This window comes from Magnolia sinica, chromosome 2 (assembly GCF_029962835.1).
Source record: "Magnolia sinica isolate HGM2019 chromosome 2, MsV1, whole genome shotgun sequence".
Classification (NCBI taxonomy): Eukaryota; Viridiplantae; Streptophyta; class Magnoliopsida; order Magnoliales; family Magnoliaceae; genus Magnolia; species Magnolia sinica.
This window is the reverse complement of record NC_080574.1, coordinates 58,465,001-58,487,912: the sequence shown is the minus strand read 5'-3', so window position 1 is coordinate 58,487,912 and position 22,912 is coordinate 58,465,001.

Here is a 22,912-nt window from a genome sequence, read left to right as displayed (position 1 = left end):
TAATATGATGGACATGGCTAACATTACGAAACAAAGGTAGTCTTCTCGGAAGTAAATTGATTTTCACCAAGCACATTGGAAAATGTGATATTTGAACTTCCATTCTGATTCAATTGATAAAGAACCTACTTGATTAATTGCATAGTTAATTTGACTCTAAGTTTTCAAGATCCCACTATCTCACTTAATTCTACTCATTCATACTTGATTGCACGAAAGATTATTTTCTGAAAAAGGATTTTGAACTTGAGATTGAAGATTATTTATCACATCTTTTGCTCGGGACTAGTAAAATGCTAGTTTGGAGTTGTGTTGAGTGTCAAATATTGCATATTATCCCCCATTTATTTCTTGTTTTTACAAACATAATACGACTTAATGGTATATTTTACATGTGTTTGTGTTGCATGGTGAATTTAGGAGCTTGTATTCAAAAGAATGCTAAAAGCATGAATTTAGTGCTCGAGAATTGCCAAAGTAAAGAAGGGATCTTTAAAGACTAAGATTGAAGATTTCAAGACTCAAAGATCTAAGAAAACCAAGTGGAGAAGGAAGAAAATTGAAAGAACAAGCGTAGAAATCACAAAGACTGTGCCATCGAGATCCGTTCAATGACATCAAATATCCATTCCATGACATCGAACACTAGTCGATGACATCGAATTTATGAGGGAAAATAGAGTTGGGTGTTGGACATATTGCGTGTTTTGCTCGATCAATCGAAGACATGTTTGATGACTCGAAGGAAGGTGCTCGATGAGATCGGAGACTGCTCGATGGCATTGAATTTATTGAAGAAATTAAAGCAACTCGCTAGACTATTTTAAACACATTCTTGATGACTAGAAGACCTGTTCGATGGATCGAAGCTTTGTTCGATGACATCGAAGGACGATTTGATGACACAGAAACTTACACAGTGCGAAAGAACGATAAGGCATGACTTCTAGATTTAAACCCCTTCGATGTCATCGAAGGGTGTTCGATGACATTGAAGGTGTTACGCAAAGTGAGTAAATTTGATCTGATTTTGTGGATCTGTGGAACTTGGCTTATAAATAGGGGTTTCCTAGGCATTTTTTGGGATATCTAGGTTTGGAAAAGTAGAGAAAAAGGACGAAACCGCTTCCCAATAGTTCTTCTTCCCTTTTTCTTAGTTTTTAATGCTTTCTTCTAGGTTTTTAATCCAATCATGTCTATGGTTGTCTAGATCCCTTAGCTAAGGCTAAGGGGTGAAGCTTGTAGCATGGTTGAGATGTTTTTCTTGTTTGATTCTTGTTATTGTTGAACTCCTTTGATTCTAGTTTGATATTTAAGGAATACTTTAAGTTTTTAATGGTTTGTTGTGATTTAAATTACAATAGATTTGCAATAGCTTGAAGTATTTTCTTTTTCTGTTCGAAGTTTATGAAAATAGAAATCATGTTGTTCTCCATCGTCCCTTGGGCATGGCTAAGTGATGGAATGCCTTCATTTCCTCACAATTCAACCATGTTGGTTGTTGGATTAGTATATCTTGTTGTCTACCATTGTCTCCTGGGCATGATCAGGTGATGGAATCACTTCCAATCCTCACAACTTTCATTCGTTGAGAAGTAGGTCAATGGAAGTTCATATCTGAGTCTGTTGAATATCTTCTAATTGGATAGGATAAGACTTCAATTCTAATTGAGTGCCTTGAATCAAATAAGAAAACATCCTAATAGCTGCAAGTGAATCCATAGGAACCCTAGTTCCCACCTTTAAATTCTTAAGTTTCTAAATTCATCATCTCACAATTACTCCCTACTTTCCTTATTTAAGTTAGATCTTCTCCTAGTTTTGATTCTAATTACTTTCAGAATAGACATACAAGATTAGTCCTTGTGGATTCGACTTCGGTCTCACTGAGATTATTACTACATCGTGACCCTACACTTGAGGTTGTGAATAGTTAGCCACCACATTTTTTTACTCATTTATTATCTTGTATTTCAAGGTCAAACTCTTAGAGTAGAAGGATCCATCTTAGAAAATGAAGATTAGCATCCTTCTTAGAAAGAAGGTACTTCAGTGCCACATGGTCAGTAAATATGATGATCTTAGATCCTATTAAGTAGGACCTAAACTTGTCCAAAGCAAACACTACGGTTAGTAGTTCCTTTATTGTAGTAAAGTAGTAAATATGATCATCTTGGATCCCATCAAGTAGGACCTAAACTTGTCTAAAACGAACACTACGGCTAGTAGTTCCTTTTTTGTAGTAGAGTAGTTCACTTGGGAAGAGTTTAGATTTTTACTTACATAGTATATGGTGTAGGGTTTCTTCTCTTTTCTCTAGCCAATTACCACCTCAATTGCATAGTCACTTGCATCGAATATGATTTCAAAAGGTAAACTCCAATTGGGTGGTTGTATGATAGGAGCGCTAGTTAACATGCCTTTGAGCTTGGTGAAAGATTTATGAGTTTCTTCGCTCCACTCAAATGGAGATTCCTTTTGAAGAAGGTTACATAAAGGACGAGTGATGAGAATGAAGTCCTTTATAAACCTTTGATAAAATCTAGCGTGTCCTAAGAAGGATTGTACATTGCGTATGCTCTTAGGTGGAGGGAAGATAGATTGAGTTGATTTTGGCTTTATCTACCTTAATTCCATTGGACGATATAATTTGTCCAAGGACTATCCCCTTTTAAACCATGAAATGGCATTTCTCCTAATTTAGTACAAGGTTACTTTGGTCACATCTCTTTAGCACTATTTTTAAGTGTTCAAAAGGGGTCCACCACATATAAGGGGGAAAATCCCTCAAAAGGGGGAAAATCCCATTTTGCCCCATTTCCACTTCATCTTCTTCAGTTCGACAGTGCTCCATTTGGCCAATCCATCCTTTTAACTTTCTTGTAAGTTGATTTTAAACATTTCTTTTATAGATTTAAGTTCCTAGTTGCATTAGAATCCTTATTTTCTTGAATATAGAAATCCATATTTTGTAGGTTTTCCTCAAAATCTGATCTACTTGCTCTCCCTCTGTATTTTTTATTTCTTATTGTTCTAACCATGGAACCAAGAACTAAACGTGTTGTATGGAAAGTTCAAGAAGGTTCCTCATCCCATTCTGGTACACGTGATGTGCTGACCATACGCGTAACGAAGGATGACCTCAAAAATGTTTGGAATTTTAGAACAAGTATCATTATAGAGCTTTTTGTTAATCTTAACTCCATTGCTCAATATAGTCTTGTTGAACTCCTTTCTGAGGTAGGATGGGAGAAAATCTTACAATGAGGTGGGACGGTTTACCGATCCATTATGCATGGAATGTTCGCATATATTTCTGAGGTGAGTCTATCTCTCGATTGTTATATGGCTTCAATGCATAATGGAGGTCCAGTAACACCCTACCTATCATTAGACTTTTCCCAAAATACCACGTCCTCATCAGATTTTTACCTTGAATGTCTATCAAAGAGTAGGGAATAAGCCTGATCTTACTCCCTTCATGGTTCAAGTAGTTCATGCCGTTGCGACTGGTGTTCGTATTTGTCTTCCCTCGATTTGTTACTCTATCATTCGGTATAGACTATATCTTATTACTTCGCTTGCTTTGTAATTTTGTGTCTAAATCTTGTCGATTGAGGCATCAGAGTTTGAATTACCCTTTAATTTAGCCAATCTTAAGATGATGCGATTATCTCCTCTTCCTGAGCAACATGGCGATCAGGAGGAGAGACAGGAAGAAGACTTCGAAATGGATGATATTTTTAATGAATTAGAAGAAGAGTCAGGAGAGGATGCTAAAGACTCAGATTACCAGCCTTTTCATTTTCATGAGAGATTATCAGCTTTAGAGCAGAGGGTAGACGCTTTACATGTATCACAAGAGTGTTCGTCATTGTTTTGACATTCCTATTTGTAGCATGGGTGACAAGTGCGCGTGCATGACAAAATTGAGATTATGGTTCTAATTCAAACAGAACAATAATGAACCCCAGTGCCAAAGTAGGTAGACATTGGGTATGACTCGGTCGCCTATTCGGCCACTCTCTCAAAGCATAAATATGGATCAGGTGATGGTCAGAGGGTGGGGTTCATCCTCTAATGATGGGTTCCTCTTTGTCTTACGTACGAAAGGACTTTCTTAATGAAATGGTAGTGGAAAGTTTGAATGCTAAGGAGTTATGAACTATTGAATTTACACTATGAATTATACTAAGGAAAGCAAGTAAACACAATAAGTAAATGATTATTCTAAAGCAAAGAAATTACTTGATAAGAGCCGCGATTACACTAGGAGGGTAAATTTGACAAGATAACTGAAAGATAATTGAAGATAATTGGTTTGTTTGGGTTGTGTGCCATTATTTTCTATTGACATCTTCTCATATTTACAGCTCTGATCCAAGCATTCTCGATTCTTCCAATGATCTAATGGTTATTATAACTATTTTTGCCCATGTTCTGCTTCCTTCTTCTAAATTCTTCCCATAATCTGACCTTTCTTAGGTCTTTAATCTCTTGTTAGACATTCGTAACGACTTGACTGCTTACTAGACATTCGTTCGGTCGCACTTTGATGACTATCTATCGTGTGTAAGGCACATGATGGAAATCCTCTAAAACTTGATCGCTTATGTTCACCCTAACTTTCGGCCACTAACCTTATACATGTGTAATTTGCATAGAACCAACCGAAAATGAAATCCAGTCGAATAGGGTACAAACAAGGAGTCTCTCACTCAAACTCAAAAAATGAACATGAAGTACATTAAAAACTACTTCTATAGATTTAGTAGGAGTTTGAAGAATATTGATCCTACGATGCCTGCTCCTTTCTCTGAATCTAAATGATATTTTCATTATATTGGGTTGTAATAACTTTATGTTCGGAAATTTTGGTGGTACACTATTTGCTATACTTGACTTGGTTTTATGATGCTGATATGATAAAACAATTTATTTTCTTTATGCTTTATTCATCTGCCCATTTGATGTTACTTTCTTTCTTTCTTTGTCAACTCATGATAAAAAGGGGGAGAAAGTGCTCATATACATGATGCTTTGCTTATATTACATGAGATGCTTGCTCTCATAAAGTGCTCATACATATGTTACATATGTGATATGATGCTTATGATGCTTAGATTCATCTTAGGCATGCATATATCTTATGTATATGTTTGGATGGAAAACAACTTGAGTATATTTCTCAGGGGGAGCTACAAGTGGTGTACAAATGATTTTTTGAATCAATAGGTGGTGTACAATCAACAGGTAGTGCACAGATGATTTGAACTGAAGCTTCAAATTGATGGATGAGTCTATGAGATGTATATGTTTAATGTATGCATGTATGGCATGATGTGATGTGTATGTATGTATATGTGCTTTGTCATGAAATTGACAAAGGGGGAGATTGCAAGTGCTTGTATTTAAAGCACACTTGAAGTTGTCAAATTTCATGGATAAAATATTGTTTAGAACTTAAGTACACGTTAGTCCTCTACAACACCTCATGAAGATCGACTCAACATCTCAAGACTTAAGGACTTAGCATGGTTTCAAGATAAAGATCAATGTATATGCCAACCACCAGTTTATATGACCCTAGAAAGATGCAACGACCCGAAAATCGGCACTTGAGTGCATAGACTCCGATTCCAAGTTTTTAGGTGTTAACTTAATAAAGTGCACATGTGTCCTCATTCAGATTCATATTCATTTCGCATAGAAATAATTAAAGTAATACATTTCAACTTAGCAAAACCAAAGTGAGGTAGAGATAGCACGATTCAATAATATAGGGCTAACACTTAGAAGTTACAATTCCAAAAGTGATGACCACCCATGTGAGAATTATACAAATCATAATAATTATAATAGGAACATAATAACAATTACCAATCAGGAAGAAGCTAGAGATCTAGTGGGCACCTCAAGCACACCACTGACTGGTCTTATTTCCGAGTTATCTGCATATGTCAAATAAGAGGCCGTTAAATGCCAACATAGTGAAGACATACCCCTAAGATTGTTACTTGGGATATTTTAGAGAATAACAGGTTCACAATAAATACATATTCATACATGTAATACACTTAAGCATGTTACATTTAACACAGAGATACTAAACACTTACATATATTATCAACACAACTAAATGCAAGTAATGATAGCATAACAAACAAATAGTTTCATAATCTAGTTGGTAAGTATATTAATGTTATGATGAAATGATGCATGCCCATTATAATCCAATACTGTCTTACAAGTGACTTCAACTCCTATTTCACAAATGCCAATACTCCCTCACAAGCGACTCCAACGCCAAATCACAACCTATCCTAAGATATGCATGATTAACCAAGTGATTATTAGTTCAAGTTCATACGACCAGCTGGTAAAACTAGGATATCACTGTTATATCATGAGTCATTATCCAGATCATGTGTTTATTACGGAACGTGGCGACTCCTCACTAGTGTCCCTTGATCCAAATTAAGGTATCAACACAGTACGAGTCATCACCCAACACCGAGTATGACACAATCAGTTCAGAGGTGTGGGATTGTCGCTTAAAACTAAATTAATACAAAGGAAAATGGCTCGTCACTTAATTCCATTCACGCCCGATTGTTCAAACAATACTTTGACACGAAATCATCGGCCGAGTAATTTGACGGGGGTTGTTTAAACAACATACTGTCACCTGTATCAGTACTCATTGGTCACTATGGGCAGGCTCATCACCTTAGCATAGGCTGACAACTCGAACACGGTGTCCTATACCACCATGCTTGGCTTATGAGTTTTTGTAGGATCGTAACGCATTAACGGTTATGAGTAGATCAAATCAATGGTAATGGTGGTATCTTATATTCTATTGAATGCTATACAATCACCAAGCGTAAGAATGATTGAGCTTATATTGGATTGATATGATCGACTACGAAGGACCTCGAAAAGATCAGCATTGGGTGCAAAGCAACCCGTGTAGCTCCAACTATGATCGATCATCCGCATTCAACTCCGGTCGGCCATATAAGCCTGGGATAGAATCCCTAAAGCAGGTTATCTGTATATTTAAATAATTTGTGAAGCTCAATCCACCACAACAACACAATTCAAACATATTAGCATTTTCAAGCATTCAACATCGAAGAATTATAATATTAAGAATTTTATATCATTCAAGCAGATTATCAATCAAATAGAAAACATATACATTTATTTATTCTAAAATGTCAAGTAAAAGCTTAAAGGTAGATCTTCACCTTAGAATCAAAATCCTTGGCTCGGATGTGGCCTTAACGTCAAGAATTTAGGAAAAATACTCCAAACCTAAATTAAAGTACAAGACTATCATTAACGATGTTGATTTAATCTAAATTAAACATTAAATAATTAATTATAACTTAACTAACTCGATAGGAATGATCTCTCAACTCAGTTCGACAAATCAGGACCCGAAATCGATGCATAACCGAAATCCTAATAGAGTCGAGCTCGATTATGGCTCCTATAAGAGTATTAACCGCTTCAATTGATAATTTATACTCAAAACCCTAACATGCTCAATCCTAACATTTAGGTTTACGAGAGACGACGAAAATGGAATGGGGTTTCTAAACTTAATGACTAAGAATGTAGGAAATGAGAGAAATAGATGTAAAGACAACTAAGAAACCTCTTAGCTAGCAAGGAGTGAAGAATTTATCCTGAAATTGTCGGATTTCGGTTGTGAAAAATGTGAAATTCGGTGTAGAGGCAAGACCTCATAAGATCCGGTTAGCATGGGGATCGGATGGCAAGATGTAGCACCGGGCTGCACCATTTCTCCCTTCCCTCTCTTATTCTCTCTCTCTCTCTCTCTCATTTTCCAAAGAAAATTCTTGTGGAGAGAGGGGGAGTGAAATAAATGGATATTTAGAGTATTAGATATGGTATAAATGGCCCTAAAGCCTATGTTTTCATTAAAATAGACCTATGGTAGGGTGTTTCTAACCTTTGAGGCCATTACAAGGCGTAGGGATCGACACTGAGGATAGTTGCCCTGGTGATGATCTGCGCATGGACACGATCGGCCTGCTATTTGGATATGTCGATCGATGGTTAGAAGTCAGTTCGACAGTCACAGACCATCGATCGGGCCCGTATCTATACGGATTTGTGTAGGACATTACTCTAGGTTATTGCCCTAAATTTGGCAATGATCTAACAGCCCAAAATCCACCATATGGGCAAAGACCAGGTGTAGACACTCACCGTAGGATAGTTGCCCTAGTGATGATCTGTGCATAGACACGATCGGCCCACTATTTGGATACGTCAATCGATGGGTATGAATAGAACTCAGTTCGACAATCACCGACCATCGATCGGTCTCGCAACTATATGGATTTGCATAGGACATTACTCTAGGTTATTGTCCTAAATTTGGTAGTGATTTAATGGCCTAAAATCCACAACTTGGGTAAAGACCGGGTGTAGATAATTAACTTAAGTTCATGCTGATTTTCACCCAGCCTCACACAACACATGTGCTGACTTTAGGCTATAAGATGAGTGATTTCGCGAGCCGCCTCTGCTCAACATCCGCGAAGGATGTCAAGCCCATCAAGACAAATGTCTTTTTATAGTTTTGAGTTTAGTGGCTTAGTAACAAGCGGCCTAGAGCTAGTTTAGTAAATTTGAGCATTTCTAGAATAAATTAGGTAGAGGTATTTCTAGTGCACGATGATTAGAGTTTTGATTAACTAAGTTCATAATGCGGCCTATTTGTAATTAGTAGAAATGATGATTAGACTCTAATCACCCTAATCAAGAAACCTAATTCAACTATACTAGAAACTAACCAAATTTGTAAAATATAAAAATAAAAAATAAAATATTAATTTAATCATATGGGATGATTCTTAGTATGATTAAAACAAAATTCCTGAGAAGACACCGAATACAAAAACTCTAAGATAAAAAAAGATATTTGCAGTACATTGACAATTGTAAAAAAAATTTAGTTTTAATAAGTCTATTGCTTGTAATATTTTTGGTACTTATAGTAAATAAATTATAAAAATTTTGGAAGTACCAGCTGCCTTAAACCAATGATTTTGGTACAATTTCCAAAGCATCATAAATTTAACATTCTTTGAGTTATTCTTATTATTACTATTATTATTTATTTTTATACAAAACTAAACTCATCAAACTTCAATCTGGCTTTTTAATCACTTCATTTGGAGTTTTATAAAAATAGATACGAATTTTTGAAGTCAATGTAATGAAACTGTCAAAATTTGAACATGCAGAATATTGTTGTACAGGGTTACTCGGTTCAATCGAGCCCCACTCGGTGTAATCGAACCCTGCTGTCTAGATTTACTCGGTTGTTCAATGTTTACTCAGTGCAACCGAGCATTGCTATCTTAGTTTTCTTGGTGCAACCAAGTCCCACTCGGTTTAACCAAACCTTGTTATCCATATTCTTTAAAATTCTCAAATTTCACTCGGTCGAGCAGTTTTGTTAGATCCAAGGTCACTCCTTTTGGTCCCAAACACATGCGAATACACACATGGACATGCACATAAGTCGAGATATCAAAGGTAACGGCTAAAGATGTCCAACTTTCATGTTAGTAAAAATCCAAGACATTACAAAAGACCTTAGGATAGGTTCTTTTGAATCGTGACATTTAAATATTTTATATGCTTAATTTACTGTTTAAGATCACTAAAGTTTAGCCAGCCAAACTTACTTTGGCTAACCCAACCATAGATTCAGCTAAGTTTTCATATTTAAATATTAAAAAAATCTATTGTAAGTTCAGCCAGCCCAACTTTGGGTTCGTCCAGCCGAACTTTGGATTTGGCTAGCCCGAAGGTGTATCGAGTCAAGTTTCCAGCAATGGAAATTTCATATTTCAAAGGGATTCGGCTAGCCGAATTTTCATTTGGGCCAGCTAAATTTTTTATAAATCTTATCTTGTGCAATCCGATAGCCATTGGAATAAAATCGTTGGGCTCTGGCCACCCGAACCTATTTTTAGGCTAACTGAATTTCCAAATACTTTGGATATAAATAGGGACCTTCTCTCATTCTCTTCTACAATGAAAATTGGTGATAAGCCTTCCTCAAGTCAGAGATAAACTCAGGTCCTCCTAAAGCTAGTAAATCATATTTTTTTTAACCTTTCTCATGTTAGTTTTAAATGCAATTAAAGAGTAATTTATACTCTACTTGAGAAATAGAGAATTGAATCTACAGTAGTTAGGGTTTATATTATTTGAAATACATTAAATCCATATATTCTTTCTGGTTGAGCATATATTGTTTCATAGACCTTCAAGAAAGAATATCGCTAATTGAAGCCTCGACTACATCTTCAAATTGACATCCTGTCTTCTGACGATAAGTATTGTTATTATTTTATTTCATTTTTGTTTGTTGAAATACCCCGAAAATTCATTTAGGTTGATTTATGGTAAGCCTGTGAAAATCGTAAAGGAGGTTGATTTGTGGTAAGCCCGTGAAAATCACAAAGGGGGTTGATTTGTGGTAAGCTTGTGAAAAATCACAAAAGGAGGTTTGATTGTGATAAGCCCGTGAAAATCACAAGAACTGTAAGAGGTTGTTAAACACTGAACCACTATAACTCCTTGTGCATTTGTGGTGATTGATTTATTTGATTCTTTATCTTTAACTATATCGAAAGATTGATTCCAACAATGTCATGAAATAAGGTTGTCCTGCCTAAATTAATAGGTTAAGGCTGTCCTATGAATTAATTGGAATTAAGGTTTGAATACTTTATGTGATTGAGAATATTATTTTTCACAATTTATATTCGATATTGATATTGTCCTATTCACTTGCCATCTAGGACATCTGTAGCTCATCTTTTAACATCTTTCTTTGATTGTAAAGCAATGTAATTTTATTTCAAATACATGTAAATCAATTTGTACATTGAGTTGTATAGGGTTTGTTAGGTTTTTGTCACGTAATTGACAAAGGGGAGATTGAAAGTGACCTATTTTGTCAATTAACGTGAAGTAAAGAGTCTTAAAGTCAAGTGAGTCCCAAGAAGAATAAAGATTAAAGATTTAAAGGGTTAAAGACTTTCGATTCAAGACAAGGTAAGAAAGCCTCAAGACCTCACCAAACCCTTTACGAAAACCCTTCTAACATAGCCCATACTTGACCAAAAACATTTATGTAAAACTAAGTATGCTAAAATGTTATGAAGTTTGATGTTTGAGTTAAAAGATAAACTTTGACAACAAACATGTTCAATGGCATCGAAGTGCATCGATCAATCTTCGATGACATCAAAGGCAGATTGATGGGATCGAGCCAGGAGGTCCAATTGTCCAGCAAGAGAATTAAACTAGATTTACCAATGGTATCGAAGCTAGTTGATGACATCGAAGACCTCTTCAATGGCATCGAACACAGCTCTGGTAACATCGTAAAAGGGCACAAATTGTCCAGCAAGCAAGTAAGAAAAATTTAGGTTTTACCGATGGTATCGAAGCATGATCGACGACATCGAAACTTAAACTTTGATGACATCGAACTTAGCTTTGATGGCATCGAAGAAGTGCTCAAACTGTCTAGTAAGAAATCATATAAATCTTGTATTTTTGTAATGGCATCGAACCATCCTTTGATGGCATCGAAGGCCAGTTTGATGGCATCGAAATTAGACCAAAATTGTTTAGCAACCTCACTAACAAAATTTAAATTTTTACAATGGCATCAAAGGACCCTTTTGATAACATTGAAGGTCACTTAATGGCATCGATGGAAGACCAGAAACTGTCAAGCAACCAAATTGAATATTTTGATGAATTTAGAAGGTCACTCAAGGACATCGACATCGAAGGTCAATTCGATAACATCGAAACTGACAGTTTTCTACCCATTTTTTTACCGTTTGAAATCTTTTCTATATATCAATGTGGGTTGCTTATTGGCAATTTGGTGAGTTATTGAGAGAGCTTTGAGAGAGTGAATACCTTGAGTTAATACCCATCTTCTCAAGCCCTCTTTCCTCATGGAGCTCATCATTCAGTCCTAAAGGCAATCAGTAATACATTTAAAACTTGGATTGAAGCTCCAGAATTCATTGATGCTCTAGCAACCTCTTTTATTGACAAATCTATATGCTATGAAGCATTGAATGCTTAGTATTAGAGTATAAAATTTAGAATACAAGTAATAAAGAAGAAAGAGAGAAAGAAGTGAAAGCAGAATAACTAATTGAAGAGTTGTGTGAGGCGGAGAGTTACACGGTATACATGAGTTACGCAAGTCCGCGAAACTCATGTCAATTGCATATAACCGCGCAACTTATGTTTAAAAGATGTGTAGGCTATATGCCATTGTTCAGAACCCCATGTGTATGGTCATGATTTAGTAATAATCTCGCTGAGAAAAAGGTCAAATCCACATGGACTAAACTTATATGTATTCTAAAATAACTAGAGCTAGAAGAAGATCTAAATCTAAATTCTGGATTAATTGAAAGTGAGTATGAATATAGTTGATTAAAACTTACAAATTTAATGGTGGGAACTATGGTGCTAAGGATCCACTTATACCTATCAAGATGCTACCTTACTTGATTTAGGAGATGCAACTGGAAACAGAGTCATATCTTATCCAGTTAGAAGAAGAGATGATCAAATATCTAAACTTTTCATTGATCTATTCCAATGGAAGAAGATTGTGAAGATTTGGAAGAGATTCCATCACCCTACCATGCCCATGAGATGATGGTGAATAACAAGATTTACCAATATCACAATCTCTGATAGGAAATGAAAATATTCAAAGCCATCGCAGTATCTATTGTATTTTGAGTCACAACAAACCATAAAAATTGAAAATATTCCTTAAAATCAACTAGAAATCAATGAAGTTCAATGTAAACAAGAATCAAAGAATGATAAACATCCTAATCATGCTATAAGCTTCATCTCTTAGCCCTAGCTAAGAGGTTTAGTTAGCTATAGACACAAAACACAAAAACAACTAAGGAAGAAGAAGAAGAACTCTTAACGGTGTCTCTCCACCCTTTTGCTCCACTCCTTAAACCCTAGAAGATACTTTGGAACGTCCTAGGGACTTTTATTTATAGTTGTGAAGCTCCATCTTACGCACAGACTTGGAATTTCCGCAATCCAATCATGAAATCGCCTCAACTTACGCAGCCGCGTTATGCATTGGTCAAACAGAAGTCAAGACCAAGTCAAGCAGGATTCTATTTTTTCAGTTTCTCGACTTTGGTTGCGCCGAACTTGGGTTTGGTCCGACTGAACTTAAGTTGTCGATCAGACCAAATTACTCTTCTGTCAAACCGAATTAACTCTTTTTAGCGCTAGAACTTTTTGTGCACTTTTGGTCACACCTTATTGGGTTTTGGTCGGATTCAATTAACTTCTGAATTTCATCTTTGGTCGTTGGACTGTTTTGTGTAATTTCAGTCGGACCGAACTTAGGTTTGGTTGTACCGAACTTGTCTGTTTTTTGTTGCCAATTCTGATGTCTTTTAAGTCCTTTCTTCATCCTTTGTACTTGGTTTCTTTGGATCTTTGGTATGTAAATTCTTCATTCTTAGTCTCCTAAGATCCATCCTTTGCCTTGGTGATTCTTGAGCATTAAATCCATATTTTTAGCATTCTTTTTAATCCAAGCTCTCAGATTCACCTTGCAACACAAACATGTATAAAATATACCATTAAGAATTATCATGTTCCTAAAACCAAGATATAATTAGGGGAAAATTGTAATATTTGACACTCAACACACTCCCCAACCAGTATTTTGTTAGTCCCAAGCAAAACATGCGTGAACTAATCTTCCATTCTCAAAGTTCAAAACCATTTTTAGAAAATAATATTTTTTAGAAACAATTATGAATTAGTATAATCCAAAGAGGCAAGAATGAAATTTTCAAAACCTAAAGCCGAATCAAACAAGCAATCAATCAAGTAGTTTCTTCGTTAATCACTTAAGAGCATAAGTTCATATATCAAGTTTTTCCAATGTGCTCAGTGAATTTCAACTTACTTTCCATACTATACTATCCTTTCATAATGTTATCCATGCTCATCGCTTCAAGACTAATCGAATAATCAAGTGCTGATTCCGAACTTGTCCCATTTTCCTTCTTTTTTCTAGTTTTCGATTTTATATCGATAGTCACTTTTTATTTATTCATTCCTTTCAATCTTTTTATCATCATTCTTTTATAGACTTTTCATCATACATGACCTTTTTATCGATCTCACTGTTTTAACTGGTGGATAAAATTCTCTAGACTTAATTCTTAACATCTATCAACGATTCACATGCTAACAATCAGTAATTCTAGCACAACTCTCAGAAAGCAAATTGAATGTGTCTTGTGATTTAGATCAACATGATTGTAACGACCTTGGAATTTTTGTGCTAATCTTTCCTTAAGTAGTTGTTTTTGGGGTAATTAGCGCTTTACTTGATTGCTTGTGAAATTCGCATCAATCACTTTAAATTGTATCTGCATGGCTCTAAACGTGCAGATTAGTGAGCGCTACGTTACTCTGAAATCTGGGATCCATCGCTAAATCCAGTTGTTCTGGGGAATTTTTGGAAGATCTGGATCGGACCTAGACCGCGCGTCGAAAGTCCGATGGCGATGATCTTAGGCTGTTGCGGTCACTGAGTTGGGCTTGGTCTTCACCTCAAAAATCAAGTCGATCTGATGTTCTGGGTCGATTTGGTTGAGTTCGGAGTGAAGAGTGTGAGAACGGTTGGAATTTAATAAGCTTTTTATGAAATGAGTCGTACGCTTGCGCGACGATTTTAAGCATTCTCACCGTTGGATTCTGACCCAATTTCACCCTCCGATCGGGATGGTTGGCCCAGGCATATCCTAGTGCTTGTGGACTGATCGAGTTTCCGTGACCGTTGAATTGAGTGTGGTCCGCCACGGTGATCGCAAGCCGGTCGGTACGAAAACTCAGGCTGACCTAGATCCATGGTCGGTGAGCTTAAGTCCGACCTTTCGTGGTTATAGGCCCACCAAGTGCTTCGTTGGATCGAGAAAGGCGTACTTTGGTTATAACCTAAGTATACCTTGACCTGGGTTATTTCCATCATTTTAAGGCCTATATATAGTCCTTAAACCCTAGTTCTCATTTCCATACGAATTTTCTCTAACCCTAGCTTGGAAAGAGAGTGGAAAAGAGAGAGTTAGTGAGAGAGATTGGTTGGTGAATCATCTTGATTCTTCCTTGTTCTTCTTCACCTTTGAACCTTTACTTTGAATCGTTCCTCTGACGGTTCTGAGTTCTTTTGGGGTAAGTTAACCTAACCCTAACCCGTGTTAGAGCTTAGATTAGACTTGGTGTTGTTGTATCTCATTTCTATCCTTATTTTAGGGTATTCTTGCGCCGTTGACGAAGACAACTCGTCTAAATTCGGCTATTCTTTCCTCGCTTAAGGTGCGGACTTTAAGTGTATAGGTTATGGTTTTCAAGGCTTTCAATCCCAGCTTAGTGATTTATTCTTGTTATGGATGAGATTTCACATGCCAAATGTTGTGTTTACATCGCTTTCTGTTATGCCTATGCTATATTGAGATTTGTGTATTCTAAGTGTATTTATAAAGTACCGTATACGATAAAATACGCACTTGTGTTTGCCATGATTTTTGGTCATGTATGTATGCTAGATGCATGTATGACAACTCCTTGGAGGAAGGAATTGTCTAAGTGCATGTATTTCAACATGCGTCATGTATGTTGTTCCATGGATGCTAAGTGTTTGTAGAGATGCATGAATGACCTACGTGTAACTGTGATTACACTAAATGCGGGCGTTGAGAAGTGATTCTCAATACTTCTATGGATGCGCATGATTTCCTTATGCATTTACATTCCAAGTTATTTAAATTCAAGCATTCCTATGCTTACATTTATGTTAAATTGATATTCTTCAGATGTGTATGCACCATGATTTGAGTGGTTGTTCCATTACTGTTTTACATTCCATATGAATATTTGTCATAGTGTAGGATGTTTGGGACTATGCCTTAGTCCAGGAAATCGGTAATTGACCCTTTGGTCGTGGTTGAGATTGCTTTCGCCACGTGAGACGCATTAGACGAACCCGAGTCGTATTAGAGTTGGCGGCAGTGGTTTGGCCACGCGGAGTGTTTGCGCACTCTATGTCGTTCAATTCAACGTGCGCTCGTGCTAGTCGAGTTCGTCAACTAACCCGATTGTCCAGTGTATGTTAACCATGTATGGACGCTACTGCTTGAATCTAGGGTACCGAACTTACCAGTGAAATCCTAATAACCATGGTACCTGATCCGCTAAGACTCATGAGCCGGACATGGTGGTATGGGACACCGTGGTCGAGCTGTCGGCCTACGCTGGGGTGACGAGCCTCCACGTAGTGACCAGTGAGCAACTAAACTCGTGAGCCGATTATGGTGGTATGGGACACTATATTCGTGCTGTCGGCCTACATTGATTGGTGACGAGCCCTTTGTAGTGACCTCGAGCATTACTGGATACCGCAAGGAGGTGACGAGCCGATCTGTGGTAGTAAGGGCATGAAAGGCGTGCATTGATTGGTGACGAGCCCTTTGCTACGACCTCAACTATATGATCGTATGAGATGTCTAGGATTGACGACCCTAGTATGGATCACTGTTGGATGGTGATATGAGGAAGGTATCTTAGCTTCCCAATCCTGTATGAATTGGACTAATAACAACTTGGTAATCATATCCATGCACCGCATTTGCATGTGCTTTGTAGATGTGGTGCACTTTGAGGCGATGTCATGCGTAACGTAAGATGAAGACGCCGAGGGTGTACGCGTGAGGGCACGCATCATATTGCATTCATACCGCATTAACAAGAGTACTTAGGATTTATTTAATTGTCTTGCTTTATCATTATTGTTTGATTGAACTGATAACATGTTAACCGATGCCTTATTGTTCCACCGAGTTGATCACTCACTCCCACGTTTCGGCGGTGTTTAACACCCACCAGACTCTGTCTAGGTTCTGATGTTGCAGATGTGGATGCGACGTCGAGGCAGAGCGGGAGCTGGATGACGACGAGCCTTCTCCTATATGCAGTTTTTCGACGGGTTCTAGCGAGCCTCGGTCGGTTCGCGGGACCTATGGGATTACTATTTTGGGATCTAAAATGATGTAACTTGTACTTATAATTTTGATAAATAACACTTTTACACGATCTGGTTGTATATGTAATTCAAGGACTTACACTTGTACACATATTTTACTATAAGTCTTCCGCTTGCTTTATTCACTTATCCTGAATCATATCTGCGTTTTGGCTTAATATATCCCATGTTTATGTGCTAATACAACAACATACATCATTCATTAATTATGTTGCATAAGTGATGTTTTGGAACTCGGGAGTCGAGTTATGCTCGACCCCGAATTTCGGGCGTTACAAGTTGGTATCGAGCATGATCTGGATTAAACCGGACCTGGGTTATGGTCACACACCGCACGTTGTCACCACTATAGGGTAATTGGGCGCGGGTCTATCATCGCTTTGTGTTTGTGCTCCGTAGTTTCTATCGGCGAAAGTTTCCTGAAAACCTTTGCCGAGATCGAGTCTGTACCCTTACCTGATCACACACAGCGACCCGAAACCTGTTCTAGACCCTCTATTAATGAGTGTAGATGGACTTCCCTCCCATTAGACATTTTTAAACCTTCCAGAAATCGTTGTTAGATTTCTGTCAGAATGACCCGATAAACTTCAAATTACACAAGGGGCCAATCGGGGCATTTTCCGTGGGACCCGTGGGGAACCACATCATTTGGACCAAGGAGGACCAGGAGGACCTCGCCAAATCGGCGAGGCATCGCCGATATGTCCAGAGACCGGCGATGCCATCGCCGGTCGGCGGGCCAGGCGGGCCGGGCCGACGCGGGTCGATCGTCCATGAGGCTTGTGTGGCCCACCCCTCCACGGGTTTCACTTTAAAACCACTCCTTTTACCTATTTCCTTTACAAAACCCTCTTCCAAGCTCTCCTTTTCTTCAACAACCTCTCCAAACTCTCTCAAATCTCTCCCAAATCTTCATCTTCCTTCCATTTTCGTGCAAACCCATCACCCCATTCTCAAATCTTCTATTCCATTGCTGATTTCTCCATTTTTCCCTCTCATTTGAGCCCTTTCATTCCCTTTTTGGCTCATAGTTGTGTGGAAGCTTCACTATCTTCCTATTTCTCTCTTTCTCTCATTTCTCATGGCCCTCTTTGAGATTGTGACGGCCATCTTTTCCATTTCTTCCCTTCTTTCCTTGATGGGGAAGAAGAGAGCGCCCGTGGATGAAGCCGGGCCGAGCCGCCCAACCCGTGCACGGAGGCCGAGAGGTGCCGCCGCTAGCACGTCCGCCACGCGCGAGTTCCAGACGAAGCGGGACCTCGATCCTCGAGCTCCTGTCAGTAGGACCTTGTTGGCGAAATTGTCGCATGGAGTCTATGAGGGGCGTAGAGTCCTTTTTGAGGCTCATGTTGATCCGCGGCTCTTCGGAGAGTTCTTCTTGTTGGAGCGCCTAGAAGGGGCTGGTTGGGGTCCCTTGTTCGAAGGCGAGTATCGCGCGAATGCTAGCACTGTTCGGGCCTTCTATGCCAACATTCTGGAGCCTTCGCTGGATCCTCTGCAGTTCAAGATTCCCTGTGGTAGCGGTCGAGTTGGAATTGTCAATGTTGCTTTGATATCCCGACTCTTGAAGGTGCCACTTGGGGAAGTGCATGCCAGCGAGAAGAATGTGGACAGTGTGCGCGAGAGGGATCGTCGCACCCGATCCTTGTGTGGTCGTCTGGTCGAATGGCAGCCGAATAGGAGTCTTTTGGCTTCTCACATGACGGACGACTTCCGTTTGCTTCACCACATCTTTACGTTCAATGTGTATCCCAGGTGGAGCAACCGCAGTGAGTGTACGCGCCTGATGGTAGATTTTCTATATCAGGTGGGGCAGGATGCGAAGTTGTGTGTGCCGACGTACGTCCTGCGTCAGATTATTCTCATCGCTCGTTCGAGTAGACGGACCGAGTCTCTTCCCTTTGGCCGCCTCATTTGCAAGATCGCACATGAGTTTGGCTATAGGCTTGGAGCTGAGAAGCCGGTCCCTGTTCGCTATATCAACTTGAGGACCCTTAAGCTGATGGAGGTTGGTTCTGGTCGGCTTGCCTCTGAGGGTGAGGCCGGGTCTGAGAGTGATGATGAGAGTTATGCTGAAGGTGGTGCGGAGTCTGAGGAAGAAGCAGAGCAAGACGAGGAAGAGATTGGGGCACAGGATTCGAGTGATCGCTCTCCTCCTGTGGTGCCAGAGCAGGGCGCAGAGCAGGTTGCCAGAGATGCCCGTCTTACACGGCTTGAAGAAGGGCAAGCTGCTTTACGCCAGGAGATGGTGGATCTTCGAGGCTTGGTTAAGCACAAGTTCAAGAAGATGTCCCGGACTTTGAAGTCTATCCTGTGTTGCTTGCAGGATAAGGGTGCTCCGCCTCCGTCTCCTGACTCCGACGAGTAGCATCGTCGTGGCCGTCTTTGCTTTGTTTGGCGTTTCTTTCTGTGTGTAGCCGTTGTTGGCTTGTAGCTGGAGTTGTTGTAGTGTGGTAGCTGTTAGTGGTTGTAGTAGTTGTGGTTGTTTGTAGTGTTAGATGTTGTTGTTTTCATGCTTTCCTAGTCGTGATTCATGTATTGTTTGCACTACTTGTATTGCGACGATTTTGGTTAATGGAATGCATGTGGTTTGTTTTGGTGTTGTGCTGTTGTGTTGTTGTTGTGTGGATGGATTATGTGACTTAGAATCTGACAGGTTGCATCCTTTGTTTTAATGTAGTTATGCCTGCTATGGGTTCGAAGTCTTCGGCACTTCTTTCTCTGATTGAGTCGCTTGCAGGGGTTCCTCCCTTGAGCGATAGCCATTCGGATCCGCAGGCGGGTCCATCTCGTGCCGGTGTTGGGTCGACACCTATGGCTCCTCCGGTCACACCCTCGGTTTCTGAGCCGAGCCATGCACCTTCTTCCGCTTCACTGTTGATAGGTTTGAGCAGATGATGTTGTTGATGCAGCAGATTTAGCAGCAGCAGAAGTAGGCAGCCGCAGCAGGAGTTCCTCTCCTCCATGGTTGGCATCTTTGCTCAATAGGGGAGACTCCAACTGTTTCACCTATGCCTCCATCCGGGAGTGCCAGTGCGAGGTAGTGTCAGCGGCACATTCGAGCGATTCCAGGCGCTTGAGACCTCCTACTTTTGCGGGTTCTCACGGACCCGAGGAGGCCGAGTATTGGATTGACCGCATCTCTAAGATGCCGAGGCCGTTGCACTGCTCTGAGGTCGAGCAGTTGAGCTTGCCACCTTCATGTTTGAGAAGGAGGCCGGTTTGTGGTGGGACAGTGTGCTACTGTCGAAGAGGACTTCGTGTGGTCGTGGCAGGCGTTTGAGGCGCGCTTCCACGAGAAGTATTTCCTGACGTACCGACATGAGAAGGAGAGTGAGTTCCTTCGCCTCCGCCAGGAGGGTTGTTGGTGACGGAGTATGAGAACCGGTTCACTGAGCTATGTCGGTATGTGCCCTTGATTCTGGGTGATCAGCCGATGAGGATGCGGCGTTTTTCTGAGGGGCTGCGACCTGAGATCCGATCGAAGATTTGCTGTGGCAGCATTTCTTCATATGCGGAGCTAGTGAGCATGTCCTTGCGAGCAGAGCAGACGGAGATAGAGCGTCCCGCATGCGAGCACCGATGCCTCCTAGGCCGAGACCGGATTTCCATGGTGCACCTTTCCTTGGCAAGAGGCCGCGTGTTGATTCTCCTCCTAGGCGTTCGGCGCCGCCCGCTCAGCAGATGAGAGCTGATCTGAGATGTTCTTATTGTGGGAAGGTTGGGCACTTGGACCGTTTCTGCTTTTCCCGTATGCGAGCAGGTGGTTTTACTCCACCGCAGAGGGTTAGCCGTCCGATGCCTCCGGTTATTTCTCCTCCTCCTCTTCGATCGGCGCCAGCTCATCCACCTTCAGACCTGCAGCTCCTGGTTTCAGGCCACCTCAGCCGCCCATGGTTCCTCCGCCGAATCGTCGCCAGCAGGCTCGTGTTCATGCGCTTTCGGCAGAATGTCTGACTTGGTGCCGAGGTCCTTTGAGGTGACAGCGCATATAGAAGGTATTCCGGTTTCTGTGCTAGTGGATACAGGGTCCACTACTTCTTTTATTTCTTATGCGGCAGTTAGGCGTTTGGGTTTGAGATCTGTTCCTATGCAAGGAGTGACGCTTACTACCGCTACGGGGATGTCCTCGCCTTGGGCAAGCGTTGTATGGATTGTTTGGTCGATCTGGGAAGTGGATCGATCCGTGTTGATTTGCTAGTCGCACCGCTTTATCACTACGATGTTATTATGGGTATGGATTGGCTCACGAGGATGCGAGCCGAGATTGATTGTGAAGCGAGATCAGTGACGATCCATGGACCTGAGGGCGAGATTGTTACTTTCCCGGTTCAGGTCAGTTACCCTATTCGTATTGATTTTTATTCTTCTCTGTTGGAGAGTTCGGCCGAGTCGGCGTTGGTTAGTACGCCGTTAGTTCAGGAGTTTGAAGATGTGTTTGAGTCGATTCCTGGATTACCTCCTCGGCGTGAGATTGATATTGCTATCGATCTTATGCCTGGTGCGGGGCCCATTTCTTTACCCACCTATCGGAGGCCTCCGAGTGAAATGGAGGAGTTAAGGAAGCAGATAGATGGTTTGCTAGAATTGGGTTTTATTCGGCCCAGTGTGTCTCCTTGGGGAGCACTGTTGTCTTTGTGAAGAAGAAGGATGGTTCCTTGCGATTGTGTATTGATTATCGCAGTTGAACTTCTGGTAATCGTGAAGAATAAGTACCCCTTGCCCGTGATTGATGATCTGTTTGATCGGTTGAAGGGGGCACGGTACTTTTCGAAGGTTGATCTGCATCAGGGTATCATCGTCAATTGCGCGTCAAGGATGGGGACGTGCGGAAGACCGCTAGGACCGGCTTCGGTCATTATGAGTTCTTTGTGATGTCGTTCGTCGAACGCACCGGCCGTGTTCATGGATCCGATGAACAGGGTATTTCGGCTTTCCTGTTTCGATTCGTCATTGTATTTATTGATGACATCTTGATTTATTCGCGAGCCGGGCAGAGCACGAGGAGCACTTAAGAGCGGTTTTGGGTACTCTTAGGAGCATCAGCTTTTCGCACAATTCAAGAAGTGTGATTTGGAAAGAGGAAGTCAAGTTCCCGGGACATGTGGTGTCCAAGGAAGGTATAGCCGTCGACCTTGCCAAGGTAGGTGCAGTGCAGGAACCTGGTTCGGTTATCGAGGTGAGGAGTTTTCTTGGCCTTACAGGATATTATCGACGCTTTATTCAAGACTTCTCGAAGATTGCCGCCGTTGTCGCAGATGACACGGAAGGATTTGAAGTTTGCTTGGAGTGAGCAGCGGAGTTAGCTTTTCAAGCTCAAGGACAAGTTGACGTCCGCCTCTGTAGTATTGCCGAGCAAGGGGTTAAGTATATTATATATACCGACGCCTCTTGCGTTGGTCCGGGTTGTGTCCTTATGCAGGAAGGACAGGTGATTGCTTATGCTTCGCGTCGCTTAAGGAAACACGAAGAGAATTACCCTACGCACGACTTGAATACCAGTCATCTTCGCATTAAAGCTTTGGAGACATTACCTTTATGGTGAGGAGTTCGAGCTCTTTGCGACCACAAGAGCCTTAAGTATATTTTCACGCAGCGTGATTTGAATATGAGGCAACAGAGATGGATGGAAACATTGAAGGACTTCAAGTTCGATGTTTCTTACCATCCCGGTAAGGCAAACCTTGTGGCATATGCGTTGAGTCGCAAGAAGGCTTT